We start from the raw sequence: 8,641 nt of genomic DNA on the forward strand, positions 1-8,641 counted from the left end.
AAGTAATTATACAGAAATTACTTTTTTGAAAGTTAGTGCAAGCTTGAACTGTATTAGTCGACCAAACCAGACTTAGGAGGCATATATGCCTAGTCCGAACCATTTTGGGCGATTCCGCATTGCAATCTTATCCGATTTTAATTTTTTTTATTCTTTAAATTTTTTGGATTTATTTAAATTTACCTTTTTTTTTTTTTTTTTTTTTTTTTTTTTTTTTTTTTTTAAGCAACATGCGTTCAACGTGGATTGGGTATAAAGGGCGGTGTGAGAAAGTCCAAGTTGCTGCCTCTGCTAACTACATTGGTTTGCGGGTCATGCCATCTATAATGCCCCCACATGAACCCGCTCCCGTGGGGCCCAATTTTCTTTTGGAGGCATTAATCTTGCACAAAAATTTTATGGGTATAGTCTCCAAACTAATTAATTTGGGGGCTATGCGGAACGGTGCCATGTGATCCATCCAACGATCACGGATGAAAAGAAAAAAAAAAAGCCCTGTATTTTTAGAGAGAGAGAGAAAAAGTAATTGAGAAAGACACCCNTAAATCTTGAAATTTGAAATTTACAATTTGAAAATTTAAATTTTAGAAAATACATTTTATATTAATTCAGTCTGTATATTTTGAATATATGGTTTTAAAATTTAGGGAGGCTTCTATCCCCCATTTAATATATATATATAGATAATCTAAATTGTTTTTAAAATATTATATAGAAAATATTATATATTTTAAAATTTTTATAATAAGAGAAAATAATTAGATTTGATTATAAAGAAAAGAATAAAAAGTAAGATAAAAAAAAAAATGTTGGCCGGAACCCGCCTCCGCCCCGCTCCTCTACCAGCAGATCGCCAGCGCCCGGTCGTGCCGTAGCTGTGGCAACTCCCTGCTCCCCGATTATCCCGCGCTACCCCTCCTTCGCCGGGTTCCTCTTCTCCCGCGCCATCGAGTATGCCACCTCCGCCGCCGTGGCGGAGCCGACCTTGCCGAAGGCTGCCGCAGTTTGAGCCGGGCCCAGCTTAAAATTAATTATAAAATTAAATTTAAAATTTTATTTTTTGTGTACATGGACCATAGCACAAGAAAAATAAAAAGAGCTAGAAAAGAGAGAAAAAAAAACAAAGAGAGAGACAGATAGAGGATTGGGTCCCTCGCCAGCGCCACCGCCAGCGCCCACCTTCGCCCCGCGCCTCTAGCCCTCGGCTCGCGTCCGCGCCAGCGCCAGAGCCCACCCCCGCGCCCGCGGCAGTGCCCGATCGGTGCCCTCGACCGCGCCTCTGCCTCCTNTAAATTTTTTTTTTTTTTTTTTTTTTTAACCTTTTTAGCTGTAGTTTTATATATACTAGGGTAGGCGAGCGCTTCGTGGCAGAAAATTTATGTAATTTATTTGAAATTTATATTTCCAACTCTCTTTTGTTTAAATCTTGAAATTTGAAATTTACAATTTGAAAATTTAAATTTTAGAAAATACATTTTATATTAATTCAGTCTGTATATTTTGAATATATGGTTTTATATAGAGTTTTGTTGAATCCTAATTTTTCTAAATTCTGAAGATTTATATGCATCGAATAACTCGCTTTACATTTTAAATAATAAAAACTTTTAAATTTTAAATATTTAACTTTAATTTTAAATAGAGAGAGAGAGAGAGAGGGGAGGGTATACAATTTAAAATCTAATATTTGAAACCTAAAATTTTAAAATTTTTAATTATAAAATTGTAAAATTTAGGGAGGCTTCTATCCCCCATTTAATATATATATATAGATAATCTAAATTGTTTTTAAAATATTATATAGAAAATATTATATATTTTAAAATTTTTATAATAAGAGAAAATAATTAGATTTGATTATAAAGAAAAGATAAAGTAAGATAAAAAAATGTTGGCCGAAACCGCACTCGCCCCGTCTTCTACCAGCTAGATCGCCAGCGCCGGTCGTCGCCGTAGCTTGTGGCAATCCTCTCCCCGAATGATAATCCCTGCGCTACCCTCTCCTCGCGAGTTCCTCTTTGTCGCCGCGCGCATCGAGTATTGCCACTCCGCCGGCGTGGCGGAGCGACTTGCCGAGGCTGCACCACGTTTGAGCGGGGCCCCAGTTAAAAATTACATCTAAAAAAAAAAAAAAAAACTTATTGAATTTAAATTTTTCATTATTTTGATGTACTATGTACCATCGCACAGAAAAAAAGAGCTAGATAAAGAGAGAAAAAAAACAAAAAAAAGGGGGAGAGAGAATTATGAGGATGGTCCCTCGCAGCGCAGCCAGCGCCCACTTCGTCCCCGGCCCTAGCCTCCGGCTCGCACAGTCCGCGCCAAGCGCAGAGGCCCCACCCCGCCCGCGGCCCAGTGCCCGATCCGGTGCCCTGACGCGCTTTGCTTGGCTCCACGTGTGCGACGAGATGAGGAGGGTTTTAAAATATTAGTAGAATTATATATAAATTTTATTAATTATAATATTTATATGAAAAAAATAAATATATTAATAAATTAATATATATTTATAAATAATTTATTATAATAGAAGAGAGAGAGAAGAGAGAGAGAGAATCCTTATGTGCGCTCAACTGAGGCCAAGTGCTCGTGGACGCCTGTGAACAGGCTAGTGAGCCGCGATTTTTTATATGGCCTTCGCCCAAAGGCCGCGTCGCGCGTGACCTCTCGTGACCCCGCCACCGCGGCTGCGCGCCCGTGCGGCCCGTGCCGCGCCCCGCCACACCGCTCCGCTCAGTACGCTCCGTCACCGGCTGACGCTCCGCAGACTGGCGCACTCACCATCGCCCGACATTCGGCCCCCGGCTGTTCGGAGGCAGGACCCGCGCCCCAACGCCCGTGATGCCGACGGCCGCTTTGCATGCCGCCCGCGCCTAGCTCGCCTCCCGCGTCGCGTCGCCCGCTGCGCTACGCGCCCCGCTCGCGCCGTTTGGGCTCCATGCTGTTGCAGGGGGGCCGTGTCGGCTTTGCGCTGATTGGCGCTAGGCAGTTGCAGAGATGAGAGAGAAGAGAGAAGAGGGAGAAGAGCAGGAGAAGAAGCAGGGGGGCATCGGTGTGGAGCTAGAGGAGAGACCAAGGGGGACGAGCGGAGAGATGAGGAGAGTAAGAGTAGGGGAAGGGAGAGAAACGAGGGAGAGAGAATATGAGAGAGAGAGAAGTCGGTGGGCGAGGGAGGGGGGGAGGGAGAAGAAAAAGAGCGGTGGGAGACGAGAGAGCGGAGGGGGGTGAGGGAGGGAGAGGGAGAGAGAGAGAGAGAGAGGAGCACGGGGGTGGGCTGCAATGTAGCGGGCGACTGACCACGGCAGCGACGCGCGCAGGAAGAAGACCGAGAGAGAGCTCGGGGCGGGGGAGAGAGGGAGAGAGAGGAGAGGAGGAAATAGAGAAAGGACGGGCGGGGAGGACGCATGTGCGCCGACCCGCGCCCTGTGCGCACTGGACGCCAAAGAGAGAGAAGAGAGAGTAGGAGACGGGAGAGGAGAGAGGGAGAGAGAGAAGATACATATAGAGAAAAGACGAGAGAGAGAGATCGGAAGGAATTGGGACAGGTGCGGGGAGGGTGAGGGGAAGAGAGAGAGAGAGAGAGCCGGGGAGGGCTGGCATGTGCGCGACACGCGCCCCTCTCGTGCGGGCGCGCGAGCGAGCGAGCGAGAGACAGAGAGAGAGAGCCCGCCTATGCCTCGCTTGCTCGTGAAGGGCTCGAAGGGGGGGACGCTTAGAGGCCGACGCTTGGCCACAGTAAAGTTCCCCTTTTAATATATCTATTGATAGTAGTCAATGCCCGGGGCGTTTCTTTTTCATCGGTCTATTTTATTTGCCTTCTCAATAGTGGCATCGTAAATCTAATAGAAGGATTTCCCTTCATTTTTTTTACTGAGAAAGATTAGAATATGGCCGCTACTATAGAATAGACGGCAGACTCGCCAGTCAGGCACACCCTGAGGAAAAATTCTAGAATGCAACGGGTATATTAGTGACGTGGCGTAACAAACCAATCAAATTAATCCTTTTAAGAATATATGTCCCATCATGATTGTAAAAAAGTATTTTTATTGTACTTTTGTTTGAAAAGAAGGAATGTGATTGGCTTGTTATTGATGACGTGGTGCAAGTGTGACAGTGTAGAATTCCTCCACCCTGAGGCTGACTACAGCAGATCGGGAGGTGACAGTTCCTATTTTCCTGTTTCCATTTCCTTATAAAATATTTTAATAAAAAATATTAATTAATATATTTTAATTTTATATTATTTTATTAACCTGATTTTTAATTAAATAAATTTAAATAAAAATTATTGAAGAATTAAAATAATTTAAATTGGTTTATGTTTGACGTAAATTTTGCAAGAACTATTGGTAACTAAATTATTTTAGGGTAAACTTCAAATACCACCCCTGTGGTTTCGCACTCTCTCACTTTAGTACCATGTGATTTAAAGTGTATCGAGTTAGTGTCCTGTGATTTTATTTTTATTTTTTCGTCAGCTTCTCCTTAATATTTCGTTAAATTATGTATAAAAAGTTTCAGATTTATCAAATATTTACTTTAGTACCCTTTAGTTTTAACTTTGTCATTTATTTAACGAAAAAAATTAATGGAATTGATAATAAAAAAAATAAAAATGAAAACACAAGGCACTAAATTGATGCACTTTAAATTACAGGGTATTAAAGTGAGAAAGTGTGAAACCATAGGGATAGTATTTGAAGTTTTCCCATTATTTTATAAAGGCATATGCGAAAAAATAATTAGGAAAAAAATTATCAAAATAATTTTAAAAATTTATTTAAATTAAAAATTTAATATATTAACTGTTAGTTATTAGTTATTTAATTTTATTTCATAAAAAGTTATTATAATTATTGAAGATCGTCAAATTTTTTATAAAATTTAATAAATATTTTGCTTAATTAGCTAAAATTTAATCATAAAAAATAAAAAAAATATAAAATATCAGTTAAAAAATAAATTTGATGTGTCTATTTCAAATCATCCTAATAGTTGAGGGGGTCTTCACTCATTTTTTACCAAAATGTTGTTTAGGTGAAAATGTGTAGAGACCTCCTAACTTTTATTTTTTGGACTTAAATAATTTTATCAAAAAACCTTATGAATTTTATCAAATTCATTAGTAATTTCACAAGATTTAATAATTTTAATTATCTTTGGTCGTTTTAATTTAGCTAAGAATAAAAATTGAAATTGAAAAAGAAATTTGAATTTGAGTGGGGCCTCAAGTCAAAGAAATAATATTTGGGGGGTATCTATTTATTTTTATCCATATTAAAGGAGAGAGGATACTATTTCGTGCACTACTAGGTGTTTAAGTGAATTTTATTCACTTTATTTCTAAAACACCCAATATAAAAATTTAAACCCTAATAATTTTTTTCTTAAGAGGCTTTCTATATTGTTGGTAGCCGAATTTCCCGACCCTTTGACCCGGCCAAAGATCCTCCTCGGGGAGCGTGTCGGGGTGAGGAACGACTGCAGATGGTGACCCTCGAAGTTTGCGTCCTTCGACAGATCAAGCGATTCGGCTAATGAAGGATCGGATCAGCCGAGTTCGAAAACCTTTACTGTAGAATCAGTTCGGCTGGAGGTGCCGAATGTATGAACTGTGCAGAGATCAATGTCGGCAGAAGAGCCGAATGGAAGAAGTACATAGTAACTGGTCGGCTGAAAGAGTCGGATAAATGAAATACACAATGACTGGTCGGTTGAAAGAGCCGAATGGAAGAAGTACACAACGACTGGTTGGCTGAAAGAGCCGAATGCCTTTATATAATAATAAAAAAGAGTGTGCCCGAAGGGCATACAGACTCAGAAATATAGTTTACAACAGAGTGATACCCGTGGGGCAGACAGACTCTGCAAATATAGTCTACAATGGAGTGATGCCCGTGGGGCAGACAGACTTCAGGATTCTACTTAGAGAACTACTCCTAGGAAAGCAGTAAATGCAGAAAAGAAAAAGATTACATTTAGACTACTCTTAGAAAAGCGATAAAATACAGAGGAAATAAGGGTGGTCTTCTCGTTCAGGATGGAGAAAGACCTTTATTACAGGCTTCAAAGTTACTATTTATAATATCTTTAAGCCCACATTATTGGTTGGAAGTAAGTAGTGGGGGGAGTGGTTGTAACCATGATCATGGAAGTTACACTAATTCCTCATGGAAGTTACGCTAACTCCTCATGGAAGTTACGCCCCACTTCTCAACCGTTCCTGCCTAAACGCTCTTGACCTTCAGGCGCCTTATTGCCGACTCCTGGTGTACCACGTGTCCTTATTTCTTTGGCTCATACGTAGTTTAGGTCGGCATGTCTCAATTTTGGCCTCAACAATGCTTCCCCAATAGTCTTTCGAATGAACATTCTGATGACTATTGGTGCCAAATCGATTGCTCAATAACACAGCCGAGACCCGAACTTTAGTTTCGCTGGTCTTGATCGGGTTAAAGAAAATGGCTTTTTATCATCTCAGCCGCATATATCTCGGTTTTATCAACTGATTCTTTACTTTTATTCGATTGGTTCGACTCTCCTTAAACCGAATGTTCTTCTATTAACGATTTCTCCTTGAAGAAAGTGGCTATGCCTAAGCTTTATCAGCCAATTCTTTACTATTACTGGATAGGTTCGGCTCTTCTTGAACCGAATGTTATTCTATCAAGAATTTTTTCTTGAAGAAAGTTGTTCTTTACCAGCCGTACATACCTCGGCTTCATCAGCCGATTCTTCACTTTCACCTGATTGGCTCGGCTCCTTTTGAATCGACTGTTCTTCTAGCAAGAATTTCTCTTTGCCTTTGTTTTGCTTTTTATATCGGCTCCATTGCAGCTGATTGTCCTCACTTTCCTTCCGAAATTGCTCATATTGGGCAACTCGAACACCTAGATCAAATAGGTTAGAAAAATACTTATCTTCAAAATAGTCTTTTATCTTAAAATGCAGACCATTTAACGCCATTTTGGCGAACTCTGATTCCGGCATTCTCATAAAGCACCGGGTTTTGGCTATTTTGAAACGGTTCAAATACTCTTCGACCGTTTCACCTGACATTTGTCGGTATAAAGCCAAGTCGGCGACCGATAATTGTGGCTTCGACCTATAGAATCACTCATGAAATTTTCTTTCTAATTCGTCCCAATCTTGGACGGAATTGGCTGATAAACTTGTATACCAAGTAAATGCCGTTTTAGTTAACGATGTGTTAAATAATCGAAGTCTCAAAAATGAGTCAGCGGTCGCTTCTCTACATTGGGTCGTGAACCGGGCTATATGCTCGACCGTATTCTCGGTCTCATCGTCCGAGAACTTGTCGAACTTCGGAATTTTCCAGTTTGCCGGATACGGATGCTCTGTATCTATGTTTGCGGGATACGGGGATCGAAAAACAGGCCGCATAGCCGGCCTGGCCCCTACTCCGAAGGTATTCCGAATGACTTCCTCAATCCGAGCATACAGCAGAGCTTGTGCTTGAGCCGAATTTGGCCCTTGAGGAACTCCAGAATTCTGTATTGCAGGGTTCGGTCCTTGCATATCATTAGGGGCCTGCCCTCCAGCCCTAATCCCTACATTTTGGGGCTGATAAGCTGGTAAAGGAGGTAAACCCGATGCAATCTCCGACTGAGGGCCGGCGTTTATATTCGCTGGCCTGTAAGCAACCTGGAAATGTGCCATTTGCGGTTGCACCTGTGAGACCGCCGGTGTGACGGGATTTTGTTGCGCCGGTGCAGTTTGGGGTTCTTGTTGCCCCCAGTAAGGTTGTTCATTTTGGGTAAATAACTGTCTGATTCGAATAATATTTTCATTGTAGGCCGTGATGGCGGCCGGCACTGCGTCTAGTCGATCGGCACTTTGATGGATATTTTGATCTACAGTTTGCAAGACTCGGGTCATCTGGCCGAGTGCCTGAGTTAGACTCGGCTCTTGATGAGCCGACTGTTCACTAGTCTCTCCTCCAACAGGTAGTACCGCCTGATTCTCATTTTCGGCACTACTAGCTTGGTCATTCCCTGAAGGCCTGCGAATGGCTCTATTCCGGAGGTTCATAGCATTATTGTCGGCCATTATATCTTAATAAAAAGTAAAATTACCTTAAATGGAGTCCCACCGGGCGTGCCAAAAATTGTTGGTAGCCGAATTTCCCGACCCTTTGACTCGGCCAAAGATCCTCCTCGGGGAGCGTGTCGGGGTGAGGAACGGCTCCTGATGGTGACCCTCGAAGTTTGCGCCCTTCGACAGATCAAGCGATTCGGCTGATGAGGGATCGGATCAGCTGAGTTCGAAAACCTTTACTGTAGAATCGGTTCAGCTGGAGGTGCCGAAGTATGAACTGTGCAGGGATCAATGTCGGCAGAATAGCCGAATGGAAGAAGTACACAGTAACTGGTCGGCTGAAAGAGTCGAATAAATGAAATACACAATGACTGGTCGGTTGAAAGAGCCGAATGGAAGAAGTACACAATGACTGGTTGGCTGAGAGAGCCGAATGCCTTTATATAATAATAAAAAAGAGTGTGCCCGAAGGGCATACAGACTCAGAAATATAGTTTACAACAGAGTGATGCCCGTGGGGCAGACAGACTCTGCAAATGTAGTCTACAGCGGAGTGATGCCCGTGGGGAAGACAGACTCC

The 8,641-nt window shown here is 42.0% G+C and overlaps 1 long non-coding RNA gene across 1 annotated transcript; it reads right to left on the reverse strand.

Moving 5' to 3' along the window:
* LOC109709571 lies at window positions 737-1,282 on the reverse strand. The gene is made up of 2 exons (XR_002216140.1): window positions 1,135-1,282; window positions 737-1,020 (listed from the first exon to the last, which is right to left on the reverse strand). It is a non-coding gene; the product is annotated as an uncharacterized LOC109709571 (long non-coding RNA).

The sequence above is a fragment of the Ananas comosus genome, linkage group 4 (assembly GCF_001540865.1).
Source record: "Ananas comosus cultivar F153 linkage group 4, ASM154086v1, whole genome shotgun sequence".
NCBI classification, from domain to species: domain Eukaryota; kingdom Viridiplantae; phylum Streptophyta; class Magnoliopsida; order Poales; family Bromeliaceae; genus Ananas; species Ananas comosus.